We start from the raw sequence: 25,660 nt of genomic DNA on the forward strand, positions 1-25,660 counted from the left end.
TTAAGAAAAAATATTCTAGAATAGGAAATTTCAGATCACGCTTATACTCCTTAATGTTGTGTCAATAATTTAGGCTTAACAAAGCCACAGGGACACCTTTATGATCTGAGTCCTAAATTCATTGTATTTGCTAACATGCTTTTGTTTCCAAGTTCTAAAATAAGGATACTAAAACCCTCTCTTACCTAATTGATACAATTGTTATAGGTATAAGATAAGAAGCAGTCTGTCTAAGGTGGTGATATATTCTGAAAACAGAGTATGATTTTGGAAAGTATAGATAGCTCTTTTAATTAGACCACCATCTGGTAACACATTAATAGTCAAATTTTATTACTATATTTTATTTGATCTTACAGAAACAAACAAAAATCCAAGATAGTTGAGATGATACAAAGAGCGTAGGTTATGTGACTGAATCCTAAGACTTCTCTTACAATTAGTGTTTAAGTATGTCTGAGTCTCAGTTTTTCCATCTTCAGAATGGGTTTAACAATACCTATTTCCCAGAGGTCTCTGAAGACAAAATGAGATTGAGATTGTGTTAAGTTTAGCATATAATGGAGGGTCAACTTTTCATTCATTTTTTAAGCATTTGCTTACTTCTTGTGACTAATCATATATTAATCTGAATACATATTGAGGATGTCAAATGGGAAAGGACTGACGTAGTTTTCAAGAAGGCTGCCACTACAGGCTAAAATGTACTAACACTGAAATCAATGATGCTGACACTGGATTTCTGATGGTAATATTATTCCACTGAATGTTAAATTTAACTATTATGACAAATATATGTGCTTTAAAATCAGCACAGTTAATTTACTGACATGTTTGACATGTTTGCTTGTGTAAATATATTCAAATATCAATACTATACAACAGTGGATGTATATATTTTTTGACATGGGAGGCATTCTGCCTTCATTAAGTTACAATTTAGTAAAAGTGCTAAGATGTATGATTGGTCTCTACAACACAACTGCAAATATTGACTTTTAACTATTAATAGAAGAAGTATCACCACTAATTCTGCTGTCTTTCAGATTCTTGCCAAGTCACTCAGGCTTTTTTTTTTTTTTTTCCTAGTGTGTATTTTTCTGTAAGATGCTCCATCAAAGAATTCTAGTCAAAGATGTTTATTCAATGGAATGCATTGTTTTGAGAAAAAAAGAAGGAACAGGAATCTTATATACTTTAAGCCACAAATAACTGAACCATCATCAACTCCTCATGAACAAGAAGATCACACTGGCTGTGTTTTACTGTTATATTATGATCTAATATATGCTTAATAACAAAGGAAAGGATAGACTTAGAAGGAAACATATCTGGAGTCTACAAACCAAATAAAAATGTATACTATTATCATACTTCTCTTTAGTTGATTATTTGTAAAATTATTTTTTATTCATTTGAGAGGCAGAGAAAGAGAGACTGACACACCAACAGACAGAGAGCACTCATTGCTTGTTCAGTCCCCAAACGCCCATAATGGCTGGGGTTGGCCAGGAATTCAATCCGGTCTCCCACTTGTGTGGTCGAAACACAATTATCTGAGCCATCATCATTGTCTCCCAGATTTGACAGTGGCAAAAGCCAGAAATCAAACCCACTATGATGTCAGAAATGGATGTATTAGCCACTAGGGTAAATGTCTGCCCTCTTCTCTTGATTTTAAAAGCCTAAAGACAATCTGTCTTCATATTCAAGTGACCCAAAGCAAGACATTTTCACATAAGTGCCAATGTAACACCTCTATTTTCTTCTTCAATAACTGAGTTCATCTTTATGTGTGTGTATGATCAATTTTATAAGGCTTAAGTGAGATTGATTACACAAAATCCAATCCCACCTTAGTCTCAACCACAGAATAGGATAGGTGAATTAATTAACTCCATTTCCAGACACTTTATTAATTTTGAAACAGGCCAAGTGATGCTGGTGTCGAGACACTGATGCACTTTTCCCTTACCCCCATCAATGAAAGACATAATGCCCTGAGTATGGAGAGAGGGAAGACAGTCAGTAGACAAGAACTGAGCAAACTCAGTCCTTGGACCTCTTTCTTCATCTCCTTTTTGCTCTTCCTATTTTCCTCTCGTTACTTTTACAGGCCCTGATCCCAACAAATGGAAGTTAAACTCAGTCTCAGAGTCAGCTCCACAGGAATCCAGCTTGTGACACAGACTAAAAAGAGGTTAACTATAAGTAACAATCATGGAAACAATTTGTTATCTATCTTATCACACAGAGAGAAAGCCTCTTGAAGATATGAAGAGAACAGAGGGGAATGGAGAAAGAACAAGATGGGGAAGAAGAAAGGGAAGGAGAGTAGAAGGAGAAAACGGGAAAAGAGAAATCAGAGAGAACAAGTGAAAGAAAGAGCAAGAACAAAGTTGAGCTAAAGATCATAATGGTAAACCTGGTTTCCTCCACCTCTATACAATAAAACTTCTTGGACATTTTAGGTGTCATTGTTGTTTTAGCTTAATATCATTTATGGGTTTTTTCTATTATTAGGTGAAAGATCTTGATTACAATAGATAAATACTAATATCAAATCTTACTATTAATTTCAAATGACCCATTTTGGGTTATAAATAAAGCAGCTCTTATTTGGGCAATGTTAGCTCGTGACTATAGTGTAAATTATGTAACAAAAGGGTGTTTTTTTGTTTTTGTTTTTGTTTTTTTTTTTTGACAGGCAGAGTTAGACAGTGAGAGAGAGACAGAGAGAAAGGTCTTCCTTTCGTTGGTTCATCCCCAAAATGAATGCTACAGCCAGCGTGCTGTGCTGATCTGAAGCCAGGAGCCAGGTGCTTCCTCCTGGTTTTCCATGCAGGTGCAGGGCCCAAGCACTTGGGCCATCCTCCACTGCCTTCCCGGGCCACAGCAGAAAGCTGGACTGGAAGAGGAGCAACCGGGACAGAACCAGTGCCCCAACCGGAACTAGAACCCGGAGTACCGGCACCACAGGTGGAGGATTAGCCAAGTGAGCTGCGGTGCCGGCACAAAAATGTTTTAAATTATCTCAACTGAAGGTATATTTTAAACAATAAATATATGATTCCAACAACAATAAAGTAATGCTAGCTTGCAATCTCATTTAGATATTGTCAGGTATCCAGAGACTTAGCCAGGAATTAAACCCTATTAAAAATTAGATGTATTATAATAAAAAATGCATATAATAACCTTACTGTTTTGTGTAGCCTAGAACCTATTAGCGTCAAATGAAATAAAAGGTTCCAGTTAGTAAAACCAGCGGGTCATGGTACTATGTGGAGTCTATTAACCTTGACAACATCATTATATTCTAAGTTCCAATTGCCATTCTCCTAAAGCAGACTCACTGTCAACAGAGTATCACCAGACCTTTCTCTTAGATATAGTGGTTTTCTACAGATTTTAAGTTTCATTGATATTCTTTATAAGTGTTCATACTTTACTGAAAACCTTACAGGTATTTCAGAATGTACACTACTAGGTAATGAATAGTGAGGAAAATTGTGATACAGTCCAACTGCAGAATAAATTTCCACATGTTAATTAAATAAATGTATGTGATGTATTCAGTTAAAACACAGGAAACAACAAAAGTGACAAAATATATTTATGGGTTCAGTTGTGGAAAAATCATTTGGGTTTACTACTAGCAACTCAATTTTATTTTATTTTGTAATGTTTTACTATTATACAAGCTCAACTTGAAAGAAATTATTATTTACCAAATGTTTCTAAAATATTTAATATGTAGGGGCTAGTATTGTGGCACAGTGGGTTAAGCCACCGTTTGTGACACTGGCATGCAATATCAAGAGTGCCTGTTAGGCCGGCAACACAGCTAACTTGGTTAATCCTCTGCCTGCGGTGCCGGCACACCAGGTTCTAGCCCCGGTTGGGGCGCCGGATTCTGTCCCGGTTGCCCCTCTTCCAGGCCAGCTCTCTGCTGTGGCCCGGGAAGGCAGTGGAGGATGGCCCAGGTCCTTGGGCCCTGCACCCCATGGGAGACCAGGAGGGAGCACCTGGCTCCTGGCTTCGGATCAGTGTGATGCGCCGGCTGTAGCGGCCATTTGGGTGGTGAACCAATGGAAGGAAGACCTTTCTCTCTGTCTCTCTCTCTCACTGTCTAACTCTGCCTGTCAAAAAAATAAATAAATAAATAAAGTGCCTGTTGAAGTCTTGGCTACTCTGCTTCCCATCCTGCTTCCTGTTAATGAGCCTGGGAAGGCAGCAGAAAGCCCAAGTGTTTGAGCCCCTGCCACCTTTGTGGGAGAGGAGGATGGAGTTCCTGGATCCTGGTTTAGGACTGGCAGTTATGGCCACTTACGAAGTTGAACCAGCAACTATTGAAGATCTCTGTCTCTGCCTCTCCTTCTCTTGCTGTTGCTCTGCCTTTCAGATTAAGCAAATAAATAGGCTAAAAAATTTAATCAGCAAAATAAAACTTTATTTGTATTTTTTGCTTAGGTAATGAAACAAAGAAGACTAAAATTATTTTAGTATATATTCCAAGGCAATTATTTTCACATTTTAAGGTAGAAATTAGACATACTACATTTTTTTTTGACAGGCAGAGTGGACAGTGAGAGAGAGAGACAGAGAGAAAGGTCTTCTTTTGCCGTTGGTTCACACTCCAATGGACGCCGCGATTGGTGTGCTGCGGCCGGCGCACCGCGCTGATCCGATGGCAGGAGCCAGGTACTTGTCCTGGTCTCCCATGGGGTGCAGGGCCCAAGCACTTGGGCCGTCCTCCACTGCACTCCATGGCCACAGCAGAGAGCTGGACTGGAAGAGGGGCAACCGGGACAGAATCCGGCACCCCGACCTGGACTAGAACCCAGTGAGCTGGCGCCGCAAGGCAGAGGATTAGCCTAGTGAGCCGCGGCGCCGGCCTAGACATATTACAATTAACTAAAGAATCTCTGAATTTTTCTGATTTGATAGTTTCAAGTCCTTCTATTCATTTATTTGATTCAGAAAACTTTTAAATCAGTACTGTTATTTTAAGAAATAGAAACTAAGAAAGCAAATCTAACTATAATGTTGAATGTCAGATTTTAAGCTCTTTCTTTAGTGGTCAGCCTTATTAAGCAATTGATCAAAAAATTATCTTCAGTATCATTGTTCTTCTCCATTAAGCAAATAGTAATGATTTAAAATAAAATTGCATTAAGAGAATAAATGCAAATATAGTTGCTGTAATAAGGTTTTATATAAGTCCTCTATATTATTAATATTATCTCAGCAAAGGCTATGCCAACTTCAACAAAAACCCAGAGTTCCTTCTTTTGTTAATAAATATAATATCTTACAACATAAAAGTTGGTTATTTCTTGCACTATAATTTCAAGAAAATATTTACTGATCTTAAATTGGAAACCAACATATTTTCACACAGTAGAAAATCTTCATGTTTCTTGAAGTTCCACTATGAGAAAAATCATTTGCTTTTTTACATTGAAAATGAATCAGTATACTCTAGGACATTAGAAATTAATATTCATTTTATCCAGCACTTAAGACTGCTTATTGCTTCTCAATAAGTAAAATGGCTCCAGAGTGGGACACAACTGGCCCATGGGCTATATAAGGCTCACGAAATCATGTGGTCTGGCTCTGCCAAGACAACTGCAGGCAGGACTTGAAATTCAATAAATGAAGCAGGCTAATTTTGAAGTTGATTATTTTGTATGGCTCACTAATGGTGTTATAAATTACAGTACTTGGCAGAAGAAAAAGATCCTCTACCCCTGGGCCTTACATAAAAAAAAAAAAAAAGACAACATTATGAGGCAGGCATTGTGGCCCAGTAGGTTAAACTGCCACTTGGGATGCCCACATCCCACACTGGAGTGCTAGTTTGAGTTCCATCTCTGTTTCTGATCCATTACCCTGAAAATGCACCTGGGAAGCAGCAGATGACAGTTCAAACACTCTTGTCCCTACCAGCCACATTGGAGACCCAGATAGACTCCTGGCTTTAGGCTGCCATAGCACCTCGCTGCTGTGGGAGTTGCAGGAATGAAGCAACAGATGAAAGAACTCTCCTCTCTCTTTCACTGCTAAATCTCTTAAAACAATAAAATGACATGCCTAGGTGAGCTAGACATTTCTTTAAAAATTAGCCTGAAGCTCTGGAAGAATCTATACAATATACTGATTTTTTAAAGATTTATTTTATTTATTTGAAAGGCAAAGTTACAGAGAGAGAGAGAGAGAGAGAGAGAGAGAGAGAGAGAATCAGAGAGAAAAATCTTCCATTGCCTGGTTCACTCCCCAAATGGTCACACGGCTGGGCTTGGGCCTGGCTGAAGCCGGTAGCCAGGAGCTTCATCCTAAACCGGTGCTCATGGGGATGCTGGCAATGCAGGCCACAGCTCTACCCAGTACACCACTATGCTGGCCCAGTATACTGACTTTCATTCCATTTACTTACAGTGATTATGTCCCATGGATATATAGGTAACTCCTCTAAATTGAGGACAAATATCCTGATAGCAATTAAAATGCATTTAGGTAATTAAAACTGAAGAAGAAAGCAGAGACATACCAAAAAAATTTTAAAAATGAAGATAATAGGCACTGCAAGTTGATATTTTAATAATGTATGATAAACACCAGCAGAAACTGAATTATTTATACAGGCCCGCCCTACATTTGGAGAGGGAACTGTGCAACAAGAGAGTTGAGGTGGCTCTGGGCTGCTGGGTGTCCTTTACACAACCACATTATCTCTTAGCACTCATTTTTCATGTTCTTTGGCAGAGAGATTTTGTAAATCATATTTCAAATATCCAGGTACATTTTGAGATCTGGATAGTCCTAGTCATTTGCCTTTAGTCAATAAAATAGCTAATAGTGACTGAGGCCATACTGTATGCCAGGCACCCTTTAAATGCATTAACTCCTGGATTTCTTTTACTAAACATAAGTAGAAGATAGCATATTGTTCACAGAGAGTAACATGTAAGGGTCACCTATAAGGTCATGATTAGAACATTTTCTGGACTACTTGATTTTAGGGGCCAAGTTCCTAAGCCCTGTTACAAGTGGGTGTAGCAATAATGGCAGGTTTACCCTGACATGACTTCCTGTTGGCTTGCTTGTTTTGTTCTCTTCTCTTCACATGCATGTCTATCTGATATGAGCAGCAGTCCTTACAAAACTTTGACCTAAGAGGTATTTTCCTGATGCAACAGAGTAAAAGTAAACCAGCATTATTTTTAGCATTGTTTTGGTCAGACTTCTTAGGGTGGAGGGAAGGAAAGAGGAGAGAGAGAGGAAGAGGGAAGAGAGAGGAACAGAAAGGGAGGGAAAGAAGAGGGAAAAAAAAGTAGAGACAGACTTTAACATTGATTTAAACTCTTTGGTTAAAGAATAACCTAATGTTGTTTTTTGCCCCTCATTAACATAATTATATCCAGGGGTTTGGGCATACAGAATGTCTCACATTTTGTGGCTGAAGCAATGAAAAGGGAACAAATTTTATTCTTTATTTTGTCATTTTAAGTCGACTTTTTAAAGCTACAGCTATACCTATATACATGGCAGTTTGGTGTCTTCATATTCGGCTTTGGTCATTTTCAGTTTTAGTCATCTTTTTATTTTGAAATACTTTAAGACTCATTAAGAGATTATAAAAGTAGCACATTTTATTCTCTTCACCCAGGCTCCTCAACTCCTTCATCAATTGTTTATATTTGAGAAGGTGAATGGATCACTTTCCCAGTTTCCAAATCATCTGAAAAGCACAGAACATGACGTCACTACGGTATCCAAGCTCCTTCGTTAAAGCCACCAGCCTGCGACGCGCCTCGCTGCAAGACTCCTGAGGAAGCTTTGGGACATCAGGACAAACCTGGCCTTGAATGCTAACCTTGCTGAGCAATCTGCGCACTCACCATTAGGGCTGCATCATGGGTGCCCACAAAACTTGGCCTCGTTTGAAAAGAAAAATAGCTCAGCCAACCTTTGTGGTGAAGATTTTGAAAGCTTAACAGAGTTCAATTAAGACAGGAAAAGAGAATTGCCTTAATAAATACAATTAAAAATAATCTTCGCTTTTGATTTTCCTCAAAAGAGCTCACTTTTCTCAAATGAGGGAAACACATTTGGTTTAGTATAAGAGAGATGAATCGTAATAAAGAGAACCTAAAAGGCTTTGTATCAAGACAGATTACTTCAAGAGCAATATTTAGGTGATGGGTTAAGAGAACAGCTGGCACAATTAAGGCTTGAGTGTGCACCCTGTGGTTGGGAGAAAATGAAGAGCATTTAATCATATGGACACCGTGTATTTTTCAAGAAATAAAACCTCCAATGTTGCTTTTCCCAGACCAAGGTTAGTGAAAAGCTCTGAGACTGTTTTTATTACATTGGGATCTCTGCCCAGCTTTAATTGCCATTAGGGAGATGGTGGGCTTTGAGCAGCAGCATATATTTCACTTTCAGGAGCGCTGGTGGGAAGGAGCAACGCGTTTCCTAGTTTCAGCCTGAATTACAAGCAGAGTAGATTTTTTAAAAAGTAAACATAAATTGATGGGAAGATTATAGTAGGTTTGGCTGTTTTACCTCTTTTTGTAGATACACCTCTTTATCAGCATCTGTGTACTGAGATGCTCAATTCCAAAATAAGGGAAAGGGTCCGAAGTCCGAAGTCAAAGGATCTAGGTTTTGAATGGCTGTTTTCACTTCCAGATGTACAGGACTCTCCATTCAAAAATTAGGATTCACAATTTTATTCTTGGAGAAGGCCTCAGCTTAAAATTCATAAGGATTTTAAAAGTATTTTGTAAATGTTTGTTTCTTTTAGAGGTCCTTTCTTCTACCTTGGATGATAAGAAATTCATTTTTCTGAGATAAGAAGTCCTCACCATAATAAAAGTCCTTCAACCCAAAAGGATGAAAGCATTTCGAGTTCTATTAAAAGTGTTCTGTGCTCTGAGGGAAAGGAAGAGGGAGCTTTGTCTAGCAAAAAGGCAGCATGTGCCTACTGACCTCCTATCACGTTTCCTAGAGGAAAACAGACATTTTTCCTGGAGACTCCTCATAGGGCTGGGAAGATTACTATGTTGTGACACACCTTGTTCATGTGTCTTGCAGTTAGGTACTATAAATATATTCCATATAAGTGGACATCAGTACTTAGTATTAAATATAAATGTATTAAAAACAAAGAGGATGTATAGACACAGAGACTGGTATTTTGAATTTATTCATTAACAAATAGTTCCTAGCAAAGATCAAGCCACAAATCAGCTGGAATCAAAATTGCTGTGGTTCACCTTGTGGCAGGTAGCCCATATCTCAAACTGCTCTAGTATTAGCCACTAAAGAGAGAATGTAAGGTAGCCATTTCTGAAATTTGACTCCTTTGATGGGTGCATTGTCAGGAAATATCATGAATCAGTACGCAGAAGTAGATTCTCAACTAGTTAAACGAAAAGAAATAGACAAGGGCCATATGGGGTAACTGAATACGGAAAGCTGGAAATATTTTCTCTTACAGAAATCCTAACAGAAATCATATAATGCTTTATCCAAAAAAATACATGCAATAAAACAGAAAGGCATAAATACATGTTCATTCATTATTTAAAAAGTATTCTTAAAAGAGTAATTCATAATTCCAGCTTTATTCTCTGATATATTCTAATATTTTACTAGTTGCATCATAACTAAGGTCTTTCTTAAACAACTAATAGAAGAATCTCATCAGCGTTCTGAGGTTTCCATTAAGAATTCTTACACCTTTGGCTTTGTAAGCCAAAATTACCTTATCAGAGTGGACAATTATATACCTTTTTAAAAATCTTTATCTCCTTCTATATCCCCAAATATGAGGGGACATCAAAGGTTCCTGAAAAAATGAGTATTATGAAAAAACTATACATGAATTTCAAAACGTTTTTTCCACAATAAACTTGTCTTTTAATCTTCTCAAATTTTCTGAAATCATCTCTTACAAGATTTAAAATTAAAGTTCAGACATTTAGGAATTATATAGCATATCATAAAATTGTGTAAGTTTTCCTGATGAAAATATATTTGATAAATGCAAAGTCCTCAAATAAATATGGTACTGTGGCTTCTCAACCTACTGGAACTTACTTCTACTTCCTCATCCACATGTCCTTAATGCTGTAAAAGGTGGATTTTAATTAATTAATCTACATTACAATGCATGGAATAATGAAGGAAAACATTATTTCTAATTGTAAGTAAAGTCTCTCAAAGTTGGTGAGTAGAAAGCTATAGACCAGTTTTTGATCACAGTTTTTCAGGAAAAAAGTATTAGGCCCCAATAGCCTAACAATCATGGTGAAACAGCTGGAATTCACAGATGAACAAAATATATTTTCAGTGATGCTATTACGTGGTGAAGAAAGATCAGACCAAAACAGCATCAGAGTATTTGGTGGGAAGTACTGTAATCGCTGGGATGGGGATGATGTTCTTCGATACCTTAAGAAGGGTCTGACACGAAATGGGCCACAAAGTAGCATCCTGGTACTGGAGTTCAAGCAGCAATTCTGGTCACGAAAAGTCTTGTTTCAATATTGGCAGAATCAGAAGAATGTAACAACAATAAATGCATGCATAAAAATATCCCCAAATCCATTCATACTGTTTGACAACTGCTAATCCATTTATTTTTTCTTCTATAAAACAAGAGCAGACTAGAACATATCTAAACTTCCTTTCAATTCACTGCTAGTATTCTAACAAATAGTATAGCTCTTTCATATAAATTGACAGTTGACTGTTCTTTGATATAAAACAATGACAAAGTAATTTCATTGGCGGCAACATTTTTCCTTTGAGTAGTCCTAACCATTCATTTCCACATTCCATAATCTGCTTTTCCCCTCTCCCTCAAGGTTTAAAGGGCAAATAGTCATTAGTAATGAGTATTTAACCTCGCCTTTGTCACAAAGAGGCATTTCAATTTAATGCACTGTCAGTTCCCCAATGAATGGTTGCTTTCAGTCTTGGAAACAAAAAGCTCAGACTGTAAACTTAACTTTTCCTGAGACTTACATGTCCATGAGCTTTGGGACTTGACTTTACAAACCCAACATAATCTAGGGCAGACTCTACCCATCAGATCTCTTGTGGAAATGAAGATCAACTAACTTGGGCCTCATCGGTTATCTGATCAGTTACTCTGCATTTCTGGTTGATGTTATTTACCTGCAAAATTCTTAAGAGACCCAGTTTCTCCTTAATAAACCTAGTTGCCAGCTTAAATCCTTGGTTAACCATACAGACACATACTTGCCCTGAAGGGCATCCATACATCATATGTATTTTTCTGCATTTCAAAATATAGTTTGTTTACATAGAAAATCATTGGGATGAAGGAGTGGAAAAATCCTTTTAATCATAAAGTTTCACTTATTCCTCTTTCAACTTAGCAGCAAAAATGCAATATCTCATTTGCATGAGCTTTTGTTGGGATGTTTTAAAGCCAGAAAATGCTGATAATGATCAGGCTTATCTATCTTCAATTTTATCATTGAAGTCTCTCTTTTCTAGAAGTATTTTTTTAGAACAATTTAACGTTTCATTATCAAGGGATGGAAACCATTTTCAAGATGATGACATCTATCAAATAAAGGAGTGTGGTATCTTAATATTATCTAATGAAAACCTTTTTAAATTTTGTTTAATAACATTTGTTTCTTTGTAGAATACTCTTTCATCCTCTTTATTTAAATGTAGAGGGCCAAAGGCATGAGACCAATTATGTAAATACCTGGATATTAAGCTTCCACTGTTCTTAAAAACTTTCAGTAGATTTGCAAACTATGCAACTGTTAAAGGATTAATTTCTAGAATCTATAAAGAGCTCAAGAAACTCAACAGCTACAAAACAACCAACCTAGTCAAGAAATGAGCAAAGGACCTGAACAGACATTTTTCAAGACAGGAAATTCAAATGGCCAATTGACACATGAAAAAATGATCAGGATCACTTGCCATCAGGGAAATGCAAATCAAAACCACAATGATTTTTTATCTCACCGCTGTTAGAATGGCTGCCACACAGACACTAACAAATAATAAATACTGATAAGGATGTGGGGATAAGGGTACCTTAATCCACTGTTGGTGGGAAAGTTAACTGGTACAGCTACTGTGGAAGACAGTAGGGAGGTATCTCAGAAAGCTTAATATAGACCTACCATATAACCCAGCCATCTCACTCCAGGGAATTTATCCAAAGGAAATGAAATAAGCATATGAAAGAGTGATCTATACCCCACTGTTCATTTCAGCCCAATTTGCAATAGCTAAGATATGGAATCAACCCAGATGTCCATCAACTGAAAACTGGATAAAGAAGTTATGGTATAAATACACTATGGAATACTACACAGTGATTAAAAAAAAAAAAAAAAAACATGATATCCAGTCATTTGCAACAAAATGGATGCAACTAGAAACCATTATATTTAGCCAGTAACAAAAAGCCTTTCACAGAAAAGACAAATACCATATGGCCTCTCTGATCTGTGGTAACTAACAGAGTTCTTAAAATGTAATCTATAGGAGTGAAACCAACACTTTGAAATGCGATGGTTTTGAACAGCCCTTGCTTTGACAGTTGAGAAACAATGTTTTTCTTGTTTATTTTTGTTCTTTTCTTTTTTCTCCATACTAATGGTTGAACTCTCTACTTATTGTAGGGTTAATATTATGAGTATAAAAATTAACTGAAAATTTACCACTGTAAAAAATAAGAATGGGAAAGGAAGAAGTAGGAGGAAGAAAGGTGGGAGTATGGGTGGCAGGGGTGTGGTGGGAGGGAGATATTTATCATTTTCCCAAACTCGTATATATCACATGAATGAATTTGTATTTATTTATTTATTTATTTATTTATTTTTAAAAGGCTTTCATTAGATAATATTAAGATACCACACTCCTTTTCTGAACTTGCCTAGGATTTAGAAAATTAGCATTCAAGAATGACTTTATACCCTCCTCTTCCTTAACAGCTTCTACTTTTATTTGTTAATTAAATATTAAAGAGGAATTAATATTCTCCAGACTATGCTAGATACTGTTGAATAATGGGGATGAAAACCAGCCAGAGTCCCTATTCTCAAAAGGCTCACCGTCTAGTAAAAGAAAACAAGTATTAACAAAATAATCAAATTATCAAGATTTTAAGATAGGTTCCAAATAATTAAAAACTGCAAGGGATATTCTAAGGCAAAGGGATATGAAAGGCTTTGGGCAAGGATTTCCAGATGTGTAGGATGAGTCAGAGCTAATCAGATAGGAGAGAGGATGAAAGAATTAACTAGCAGAAAGTGCATGTGACCAAGGAAAAAAGAAACATGGTGCCTTTGAGGTTCAATGTGGTAGGAAAGAGAATACGATGAGTACAACCAGGAATGCAGACAGAGGTCAGGTCATGCAGAACCTTGAAAGCCATGGAAATATTTGTCATCGTACAAAAAGACAAATGGGAAGACACTAAAGACCTTTAAACAGGGATATGAATATTGGTAGGTTTATGATTTTCCATTTGTCTACTTTAATATGGAGGTCAAGCTGAAGGACAAAGTACAGTGAGGTGGGTAAAGAAGTTAGTGGGTCACTGCAGTTTTCAAAAGTAAGATCACACTGTGTTCACTATATAAGATAAATGGGGAAATATGATGTCCAAATGATTTTTGCTCTGAAGAAGTTATCTCCTTTTAGCATTCACTCTTGGAAGCTTGGTGTCTTGGTGTGGGGAGAAGACAGACCAGAATGTTTAGTTGAAAGCATGTTGTATACGGGAGCCAAGACGGAGAAAGAAAAACTGAGGGCAATGCTGGCGCCGTGGCTCAATAGGCTAATCCTCCACCTTGCGGCGCCGGCACACCGGGTTCTAGTCCCGGTTGGGGCGCCGGATTCTGTCCCGGTTGCCCCTCTTCCAGGCCAGCTCTCTGCTATGGCCAGGGAGTGCAGTGGAGGATGGCCCAGGTGCTTGGGCCCTGCACCCCATGGGAGACCAGGAAAAGCACCTGGCTCCTGGCTCCTGCCATCGGATCAGCGCGGTGCGCCGGCCGCGGTGGCCATTGGAGGGTGAACCAACGGCAAAGGAAGACCTTTCTCTCTCTGTCTCTCTCTCTCACTGTCCACTCTGCCTGTCAAAAAAAAAAAAAAAAAAAAAAACTGAGGGCAGTGGGTGTTGAGAAATGGAGGTGAGAAATACAGGGCCTCAATCTCACCATCAGTGACCGACTTTGTTTCAGCAACAATATCTGTTTAAAGGTTAAGAAAGTACAGAAAAAGGGGAGTACAGAAAAATGCAGAAGAATTGTTCAAGAAAAAATGTTGCAGGGAATTTTGTCTTTAAATAGAGCAAAAGAGAAGTCTGCGAATGGAAAAAATGTATGTATAATTATAGTATAGCACAAACTCAAACTGCTCAAGAAGATACATTAATAATACACCCAGATGGATAAATATACAAGAGCATTTGCCATGTGCAAACCCATTTCTTTTTCACTTTTAAAACAGTGCCAAGGGGCATTGCTCATCTGTAAGACAAGCTGTTTCCAATGATCACCTCCTCCTGCAGTTTCTGCCCAAAACAATGTTTGGATTTTTCACTTCTTTTGATTATGAGTGTTTAAATTCAAGCATGCTATACTAATTTTGCACATTGAAGATTTGCAATATTAAAAAAACATGGATGACTAGGGTCTGAAAGCAAACATATGTGTTTGATGTAGCAAACCATAATAAAATTTGTAGGTGGGCCTTTGAGAATACAGAACCACTGTAGAACATTAATGAATAGTTCTTGAGTGTTTAGTATAAGCCAAGCATTCTCACATTTCGTAATTCACTCAACATATCCTTCTTTCCAATCAGACAAGAATTAAAATTTCTGTTTTTCAGGAGGTAAGAAGTGGAAGTGAACTGAAATAGCTAAAGGTAATATAGCTAGAAAAATGCCAATGATTTAATTCAAGTCTTGGTTTGTGTAACTAAAAGGCAAATTAATCTTATAATACCAGTCTACAAGAATGAGCCACACTTGTGTAGACAGTTCTTCGCCTGATTAGAAACCAAGGCACTAAAATTCGTGTGTGCCTTGCATTTGTGTTTGAAAGAGAGAGAGAGAGAGGAGAGAAACACAGAGAGACAAAGTGATTGACAGGCTATTCATGGAGACCATAGCAGGTGTAAAGCAAAATTAAAGGATAAAGAACTGGAAGAGTGTATCTCTGAATTCTGTCTTTCTAAGAAGATGGAGACAGAAACATAGTGGGTCCAATAATAACTAACCAAAAGATACAGTGCATACACTTACTTGATTAGAGACAGAAATCTTTGGATTTCTAAAAAATAAAATATGAAAATTCGTGTTACGTAAGAAAGATTGGAGGGGGCAGGCGCCATGGCTCACTTGGTTAATCCTCCGCCTGCGGTGCTGGCATCCCATATGGGCACCGGTTTCTGTTCCCAGTTGCTCCTCTTCCAGTCCAGCTCTCTGCTGTGGCCCGGGAGGGCAGTGGAGGATGGCACAAGTGCTTGGGCCTCTGTACCTGCATAAGAGACCAGGAAGAAGCACCTGGCTCCTGGCTCCTGGCGCCGGCCGTAGCGGCCATTTGGGGGGTGAACCAACGGAGGGAAGACCTTTCTCTCTGTCCCTCTGTCTCTCGCTGTCTATAACTCTACCTGTCAATAAATAATAAAAAAGGAAGATTTGAAAGAACTAAAGATATATAGAACCAGAGAAAACTGGATGAAGGGGATGGTATCTGTTTTCTCATGCTGGAAAATCCCTTGTCAAAGAGTAAAACCCTGTAGCTGGTTTAAGGGGAGAATTTATACAAATTAGTGAAAACTGCAAGAGGAGTGATGTCCTGATACTAAGCTCTATCTAACTAGGAAGAAGATATGGTAAGATGACTTAAGTGATAATAGGTTTCCTTAAGTAGGAACTCAAAAAAGGGCTGAATGAGCTCAGGTCATAAATTTGTTTAAAGGAGATTCATGCATAAGGAATTGCAAGATGATTTCTAAGATCTTTTTAAGCTCTCTGATTATTATTAGTAAGATTCCATGATCTAGTTTAGTCTGTGGCTCAGCCATGAACTCTCAGTGTGGTCCTGATAGTATCATTCTGGACGTTATCCTGGAAACTGGAAGTCAGAGCAGCAGAGAAACGCTCTCACATGTTCGCAGCCTCAGGCTCTGGAGCAGTCAGAGCGGCTGAGTCCCATCCACATTACTTGGCTGCCTCTGCCTCCTTTTTCCTTACCTACTAAGGAAAGGTAATGTGTCCTCAGATCAAAGACATCCACACAGTTTAATTAGATGCAATCTGGAAAACTCTTTGGCAAAGATACTATATCATTATCTGTTGGTACAGTTCACGAAAACACAAGCATCATAAAACCTGTGAGGCTGAGGGTTGAAGGGACAAATTCTCCATCAGCTGAATCTGACTTTGTTTGCTTAAAAACACTGAACTGAAAAAAATCTTCCATGGGAATTCTCAATTCTCTCAAAATCTTAAGATCTGAGAGTGCCCAGAGAGCGATGACAAAATTAATAATAATAGAAAGCTGGATCTGATCTTGGAACAATTCTACTGAAAGTTAAATATTGATCTGTCATGATAAAAGTACCCCTTTCAAGGACCAAATATCTAACCCCATATGTGCAATACAATGAAAAAAAGCAAAAACCTCTTTCTCTAAATAGAGCTGGAGAAGAGGTAGGCTTAGGTAAGACATGAATGAAAATAATATGGCATAGGATGTGATCAATGTCATAAAGAAAATATAAACCAATTGCTGTTGATAGTCAACTCTTATTTTACAAACTATAGCACACTGTATGAGCCAGGCATTGTTCCTATTGCTTTATATTTAATGCAACCTTCATAACAACCCATCGTTGTTACCATTTTGGAAGTGTGGAAACCAAGGCACAGGGGTACTAAGAAACTGCATAATAACAAGTGTTGGAGAGTAGACATTGAATCCTGCCAATCAGCCTCCAGAGTCCATTCCCTTTTCCTGTTTATTATCCTGCTACCAAAAGTTGGAGGGAATACTTCCTGCTCCAAGGAGAAATACAGAAAATGAGTGTGTGTGTATATATATGTATGTGTGTGTGTGTGTGTGTGTGTGTGTGTATAAATGGTCTTGGTGGGAATAAAATGGCAATTCAGAGATACACAGTAGTATAACAAAGGGATAAAAAGAAAAGACAAGGAACATATTGAAAATGGTAGTTACATGAGGTTTTTCAACAATTAGAGACCATAAAAGAGAGCAGTGGGAGATAAATCTTAAAAAGCAAGTGCATTTTAAGGGCAATCTTGTGATGTAGTAGGTTAAGCCATCACCTTTCATGCTTGAATCCACCTAGGCACCACTTATGATTCAGCTCCCTGCAAACACACCTGAGAAAGCAGCAGGCGATGGCCTAAGTCTTAGGGTCCCTGTACCCAAATGAGAGAGATGGATGGAGTTCCTGGTTCCTGGCTTTCGTTTGGCCAAATTCTGGCCATTGCAGCCATCTGGGGCGTGAATCAGTGGATTCTGTCTGTAACTTTTTCTCTCTCTGTCTCTCTCTCTGTCTCTCTCTGTCTCTCTCCAACTCTGCCTTTCAAATAAATAAATACATCTTTTAATAAGTGGCCCTCATTAGTATATTGTTCTAGGTTTAAATTTATCATTTTTAAAAAGTGATTAAGCAGGAGAGTTACAGAATTGAAGATGGAATTGGAAAATGTCTTCTGGTAGTAGCATGTACGACAAAATTACTAGGAGTAGAAACTGAATAGATACCTCAGTAAAGATGCTGTCATTACTTTAATGAAAAGAACCAAAAGCCAGAAAATGCAGGTTGGAAACAGTGCAGATGAAGGAACAGCAAAGGTATAAGTGATACAATTTATCAAAGTAATAGTAGAGATAAGCAAAGGATTTGGCTCTAGTATTAGAATCTGGGTACCTGTGCAGATGTTAGGTATCTGCATTATAAATGAGGAAAACATGACAAGTCCAGGGCTTAGAAGAGATTATGTATTGAAATTGCATCACAATGAATTTGAATTATTAGTCAAGCATTCAGGGGAAAAATCAGAATAGGCAGATAGAAACGTTACTAAGAAACCTTGGTTGTATGTGTATGGTGTGAGTAGTAGGGGAGGATTCAGGTTTTCAGTCCTTGCATCTGGTGATACAGGAAATTCTTATATTTTAAGGGCAGCATGAACTTGGTATACCACTATTTCCTTGACTTCATAGCTGGTTATGAGTGAAACTTTCACAAGTTCTTACCAATTCTATCTATGAAACAAATACTTTCCCTCTCTTAAAGGTTCCCATGGGGAGGGGAAAATATTCAAATGTAGTTTTTAGATCATGGAATTAGGAAGACCAAGCTGGCTCAAATCCTTGCTCCATTTTCCCCTAAGTATGTTACCATCTCAAAGTCTAAGTTTCTTCATTTGTAAAATGGGGAGGTATGAATTACTGCTGTGAGATGAACTCTGATGATAGATTAAAGGTACCTGGTAGGCCCTTCATAAACTTAGCTACTTATTGAACATTTACTATGAGCTAACCACTGTATTCACTTAACCCACAATCCAATTAAGAAGATACAACTACTAGTTCTAGTTTTCTACTTTATAGATAAAGAAATTAAGTCATAGAGAGGCAAAGTAACTTGCTCAGGATCTAGTTTCCAAAATGGTAATTGAGGGTGAAAATCAGTCTAGAAGAGGTGTTCAGGGTGTGCTAGAACTATTTTGGAAAAAATAAGAAGGGTGCAGCTATTTATAAGAACTTCTTAATGAGAAGCTAATACTGGAGACTATTTCTTTGCAAGTAAGTAGTCACTAACAGCTGATACAATCAAATTTTACTTTATAAGAGACAACCAGAAGGGCATTTGGCATGACATTAGAGATAGCAGGTTGATCCCCACATTCCATATTAGAGTACCTGGGTTCAATGCCGAGCTACTATTGCTGACTCCAGATACTCACTAACACACACCCTGAAGCTCTGGTGATGGCTCAAATAATTGGGTTTCTGGACACATGTGAGAGACCTGGATTGCATTCCTAGCTCCTGGCATCAGCCCAGGTTAGTCCCAGTGGTTGTGGGCATTTGGGGAGTGGACCAAAAACAGGAGCTCTCTCTATTTCTTTCTTTTTTTTTTTTTTTTTTTTTTTTTTTTTTTTTTTTTTGACAGGCAGAGTGGACAGTGAGAGAGAGAGACAGAGAGAAAGGTCTTCCTTTGCCGTTGGTTCACCCTCCAATGGCCGCCGCGGCCGGCGCACCGCGCTGATCCGATGGCAGGAGCCAGGAGCCAGGTGCTTTTCCTGGTCTCCCATGGGGTGCAGGACCCAAGCACCTGGGCCATCCTCCACTGCACTCCCTGGCCACAGCAGAGGGCTGGCCTGGAAGAGGGGCAACCGGGACAGAATCCGGCGCCCCGACCGGGACTAGAACCCGGTGTGCCGGCGCCGCTAGGCGGAGGATTAGCCTAGTGAGCTGCGGCGCCGGCCATCTCTATTTCTTTCTCTCTGTCCCCCTGCCTCTCAAAAATTAATTTAGAAAATTTAATCTTTAAAAAATGAGCAAGATATATAATACATTATTCTTTGGACTCAAGAACAATTTCTTCAGATGTGAAACTTAAAGAAACCAGCCAGTTCAAAGTCGGATGATATTTGAAATCCTATATTCATTGACAGATCTGGGTAATCTGACAAGGAATGAATTTTTACAGTCTAAAATAAGGGCAAGCATTTCTAATGCTTCAGATTCTTTGTCCTGCAGTCTTCACTGGGATAAGATACGAGGGAAAACAGGGATAAGTCTTTGAAAAGGCTTGGCTTCTCCATCATGTTGCTCTTAGGAAACACAACACAGTTACCGATACAATAAGAAAAGGCAAACGTCCTAAGAACTGACATGTGTCTTAGATCTCAGGGCATTTGCCAACAAAGCTATCATTTAGACTAACAGGGATGCCATAAATTACAGTGTTACAAAAACAAGGAAATGAAAAATAAGTTAAATGCCAAGTGGTCACAACTGAGAATGGAAAAAGTATCACTGTTTCTTGTAATAATTTAGATTATTAGAATGGAAAGAATTGCAAAAAACCAAGCTTACTTTTCAATATGTGCTCTGTCGTGCAATTAACTCAGTTTGAAAAGTAGACTAGAAACTTATTTTCATGTAATGACATATTTTGTGTGTCACTGAGATGGAGACTAGAAAAATTATGTTATATGAAATTAGTTTGCCTTTTAAAATGTGAAGAAAATATTTATAGCAAATGATATATTACTCATCCCAATGATAGATTACTCACCCACATTTTTTATTCTATTTTGGATGTGCCTTGACTGATTTAGTTTATTTCTCTTTCACTTTTTTTTAGACAAAAGCACTTTGGGAATTATATAATTTGTATTATTTTCCTAATGAAAAGAAAATAATTCCTAAGTCAACTAAGCATTATAGGCCTTAGTCCTACTAGAAAATCAAACTATAAAACTAAAAGAACAAGATTAAATCTTCTGTAAATTCTCTATCAGCTCTATGACTTCATTAATCATGATGTTTGAAAATAATAAATTGTCAAATAGCAGGTGGGTCATAACACAATATCAAAGTTTCTGTGATAGAATTCATGTTGTATTGAAGAGAAAAATTCACAGCATGACTTGAAAAGGAGGGAGTATAGAACTCTACACAATTATTTTCACACATTACAATTATCTCTATGTATGAATGTTTACATAAAGACAGCTATATAGGTATCATGGTAATAACAGGAACACTTTTTTAAAACCTTACAAAACTTGCCAGCGCCGCAGCTCAATAGGCTAATCCTCCACCTAGCGGCGCCGGCACACCGGGTTCTAGTCCCGGTCGGGGTGCCGGATTCTTTCCCGGTTGCCCCTCTTCCAGGCCAGCTCTCTGCTGTGGCCCGGGAAGGCAGTGGAGGATGGCCCAAATACTTGGGCCCTGCACCCCATTGGAGACCAGGAGAAGCACCTGGCTCCTGCCATCGGATCAGCGTGGTGCGCCGGCCACAGCGCGCCAGCCGTGGCGGCCATTGGAGGGTGAACTAACGGCAAAGGAAGACCTTTCTCTCTGTCTCTCTCTCACTGTCCACTCTGCCTGTCAAAATAAATAAAATAAAATAAAATAAAATAAAATAAAATAAAATAAAACCTTACAAAACTATTAAGTTGTTAGGGGAAAAAGACAACTTTGAGTTGTGGCATCATATTTTCAAAACTATATTTATATAACTTTATATCATTAAATCTATATTATGATATGAGTAGATAAAATTACTTTAAAAACTATCTAGGCAACCTTTAATATATTTTTAACTTGGACATTTTTTCTATTAATAAGTTAATAATAAATACAGGAACATTAAGTAAATGTAGGATAGTTAACTGAATGGTGGACTGGAATCAACCAATCACTTTTAGAACCAATCAATTATATATTAATTAGTATCTGTATTGCCTCAGTTTTCAGACCATTTTCTGAGGAAAACTGAACAAATGTATCCTTCAACCTTCCTAGAGCTCTGCCCACCTCAAAAAACAGCCTAATAATGCTAGAAAACAGTGTCTAAGTACAATAATTTATTCTTCAGTACAAAGCACAATGTGAACAAAAGGTATTTCATTGAAATTTTTTCAAGTAATAACATGTAGGGATTGCTATAACATTAATCCAAGGGTAGAGAATAAATGGCTATGAGTTTCTAATAAAATCTATGTTATTTTCAACCAAAGCACTTGCACCAATTCCTCTTCCTCTTCTTCCTCAAAAAAAAGAAAAAGGACTAAAATTAAAGTCATGTTAAGAGACAGTTCCATGTTGATACCAATATGTAATATTTTATTTTAGTGAACCTTTTAAATAGAATTTGGAATGGTATAGTATGCAGTCTCAAACTCCTAACTTACATGCACAGAGTTATTCATGATGAAAAATAATATGGCCCACTTTCCCTGGTCATCCATTAATCATTTTTGAACTCTGTGACTTGAGCACCTGTAATATTCATCATATTGAGAATTAGATGTCCATCCCAGAATGAATGAGATGTTTGTCTGTCAGAAACCACATAAACCACCCTAAATCTAGAGACTCGGGAAAAATTCAAAAGCAAGTAAATCCCTACATTGACATTTTTATTTATTTCACGGAATCTACAGTCTCTAATTTGACTCAGGCAAATAATAGTCTTTGACCAACATTGAAACCTTCAATAAAGAGGCACCTACAAAGACAATGAACGAAATAATATCATAGATTATCTCAATTATTTCTTTTAGTAACAGTTAAAATGTTATGACTCTGATGCACTCTCTGTTCCTGAGCAATTTAGAAAGTCTGGATTACAGTTTCCTCAAATGTGAAACACGGCTATAGAGTTTTTAGAACCTACTATATAATCTTCCATTTTAAGTGTATAATGATTATAATTGCTGGTGTATATTAGAATCTGAATTAAAATTAGTAATCAACTAGCAGGGCTCAATTTCAAGTTTTAAAATCCAAAAGGAAAGAATAGGTTGAAAGCTGCTTTCTCCCAAGAGAGAGACCAGAAAAGGAAGAAAAACATTCTCAGGCACCTAACAGCAGAAGTCACACCTCACTTAGAAAGGGAACAGAAGGCACTAAAGAGACACTTTCTAAAATGATACTTTTGTGAGATGAAAAAAGGTTAAAAAATGGTAGGAAGTTGACTTCCATTATTATCCACAAAATAAAACAATAAGGAATCAAATGATTTACTTGAACATATTTTAAGACTATATTGCTTAGTAAAAATAAATCTGAGGTGGTGAGAGCTGGCTTGTAATTATAGAATGACAGTATAAAGATGCAGTATAAAAATTTTTCTACATTTTTCCTTCATTTCTTCCTGTCTTTCTTCCTTTCAGCATTTATCAAATAACATATGAGTTAGATACTGAGGTTACAGAGATAAAAGATACATCCCTGCCTTCATGTTGCTCAGAAGTGACTGAGTGTGTGTGTGTACATGAGTAGCTAAGAGTTTACAGAAAAAGAAGAAAATAAATAATTACATATAATCCCCCTCCTTACCTAAAGAGTTTGGACTTCTGAAAGCTACCTTGAGAAAGGGATTTACAACTGAAAATCTTAAAACTACATGGACAAAAATGTCAGAAAATACTTAACCTGCATCTTTGACATATTGTTGTTTACTAAACCCAGGCAACTAAAGATATAACTCTAATGATTCCTAAATTAATGATACATTTATACTTCTCAAGTTAATAATAATTAGTAACAATAATTGGTAAAACACTTGTGGAAAGGAATATTCAAAGTATGAGGCCTGCTGTGGTCTTCTCGGTGGGCAATGCTTTTCTGATTTCATGACTAGCGGTTGACTTTTTTGGCCACTTGATCCCAATTCCTAGGTTCTACCATGCCCTCACAGATTAAAAAAATTACTATGCATGAATGAAAAGGCTTGTAATTATTTGGATATACCTTAATCAAAAGACTTAATTATAGTAATTCATTGTTGAATATTATGCATACATTCTGAGAAATATATCAGATAACATTGGGTTCTCTGAGAAATGCATTGTTAGGTGATTCTATTGTACAAACTTCATACAGTGTAGTTAACACAAACCTAGATGACATGGCCTACTTCATACGTAGACCATATATCATAGCTATGATGCATGTGAGGCCTATTGCCCCCAGGGTTATGATAAACAAAACAGCATGATATTAAATCCATCACAATAAAAAATCAAACAAGAAACAGAGTAAACAGTGAAATTTTTATTTTTATAAATGGAAGCACATTCTGAAATAATGATATAAAATACAATAATTGCATAAACCAGTAGCACGTGTCTTTATTGCCACTATCAAGTACTATGCACTGTACATAATTATATGTGCTATATTTTATTTGACTGGAATCTCAATAGGCTTGTTTACGCCAGTGTCAGCACAAATGTGTAAGTAATACATTCCACTAAGGTTTTATAATTGCTGCAGTGTCACTGTGTGATAGGAAATTTTCAGCTCCATACTCTTATGAACTACCATCATATATTCCATCTGTTATTGACCAAAATGTTATGAAGCATGTGATTGTATTTCTCAAACTTCTGGCCCAACATTTGGGTTCCATGGCATTCTCTTTCCATGATAAATCCATCACAAAACCAATGTACTTTTTATATGACTCTCTTGAAGGATACCAGTAAAGTGGTATTCTAAAGCCCGATTCTGCTTCCTTTTCTTTTCTTGATCATGCCTAATAAGCCTTCTTTGAAAAATCTAACCATCTGCCATTTACTTCTCTTTTTCACATACAAATGCCATTTACTCTTTCCTTCCCATTTATTATTTTCAAAATTAGAACAAAAGCTTCATGGTTGCAAAAAATTTAATAGAAATGAAATTTGTGTGTCACCAGGATTTTTTAGGAGGCAGCTCAAGATAGGAAAGGAATTGCAACACAGCTTTGGTTAAGAGTGGTGACTCATAAAATATAACTAGGTATAAAGTGGCTTTAGAAGATACAGAAATTCAGGAAAGGTTTTCTGCCAGGAATATGTGGGCCAATTTCAAAGACTGGGAAACAACCAGAGGAAAAGGAGAAATTCTGGGGAATAACAGGTGCAAGAGTACTGAGATTTATGAGAATAAAAAAGATGAACAAATGCACAAAGATCTTCAACAAAGCTTGACGCAGCAAGAGAACAGTCTGGAAGACTAGAGGATTATGTATCAAAGAAACAAACAATGAAACTTTTAACTAGGGGTCAGCATTCTAACGTACTGGGTTAAGCTGACACATGCAATGCCAGCATCCCATATTGGCACTGGTCCGTGGCCCAGCTGCTCCACTTAAGATCCAGCTCCCTGCTAATGCACTTGGGAAAACAGAGGAAGATGGCCCTAATCCTTGGGCCCCTTTGCCCAAGTAGGAGACCTAGACTCTTTGAAGCTCCTGGCTCCTGGATTCAGCTAGGCCTGGACCTGGCTGTTGTGAGCATTTGGAGTGTGAACCAGAGGATGGAAGATCTCAAGATCTCACTATCCTTGTCTCTCTCTGTAACTCTGCCTTTCAGATAAATAAATCTTTAAAAAAAAAAAAAAACCCTAAGGATCTGCTGAACTAAGAATCTTAAGCAGAGAAATTATTTAAACCAGTGCTATGTAACTTTCTGCAATTATCCATAAGAACTTAAATGAATTTGTGTACAATATGGTAGCCATTAGCCACATGTGACTATGGAGCACTTGAAAGGGAGCCAGTATGATGGAGGAACTAAAGTTTAAATTCAATTTAATTTTAGTAAATTAAAAATAACCATGCATGATTGACTTTGTTTTTTGTTGTTGTTGTTTTTGTTTTTAGATTTTCTTTATTTGAAAGAGTAACAGAAAGAGGTAGAGCCAGAGAGAGAGATTTTCCATTCTGCTGGTTCACTCCTCAAATCACCACAACGGCCAGAGCTGAGCTGATCTGAAGCCAGGAGCTTCTTCCAGGTCTCCCACATGGGTGCCCAGGGCCCAAGGAGTTGGCCCATCCTCCACTGCTTTCCCAAGCCATAGCAGAGAGC

The 25,660-nt window shown here is 37.5% G+C and overlaps 1 protein-coding gene and 1 long non-coding RNA gene across 38 annotated transcripts in view; one reads left to right on the forward strand and one right to left on the reverse strand.

Annotated features, from left to right (window-relative positions):
* The window catches only part of LOC108176883 (uncharacterized), a 75,491-nt gene extending 65,541 nt beyond the window's left edge, over positions 1-9,950 (forward strand). For all 6 annotated transcript variants that reach the window (XR_011387129.1, XR_011387130.1, XR_011387131.1 and 3 more), the window contains 2 exons: positions 2,117-2,419; positions 7,676-9,950. This is a non-coding gene — a long non-coding RNA (uncharacterized lncRNA). The remainder of the gene's footprint in view (positions 1-2,116; positions 2,420-7,675) is intronic.
* MAP2 (microtubule associated protein 2) overlaps positions 1-25,660 on the reverse strand; it is a 308,431-nt gene that overhangs the window by 241,355 nt on the left and 41,416 nt on the right. The gene's annotated exons all lie outside the window — the stretch shown is intronic.

This window comes from Oryctolagus cuniculus, chromosome 3, assembly GCF_964237555.1.
Source record: "Oryctolagus cuniculus chromosome 3, mOryCun1.1, whole genome shotgun sequence".
In the NCBI taxonomy this organism is placed as follows: domain Eukaryota; kingdom Metazoa; phylum Chordata; class Mammalia; order Lagomorpha; family Leporidae; genus Oryctolagus; species Oryctolagus cuniculus.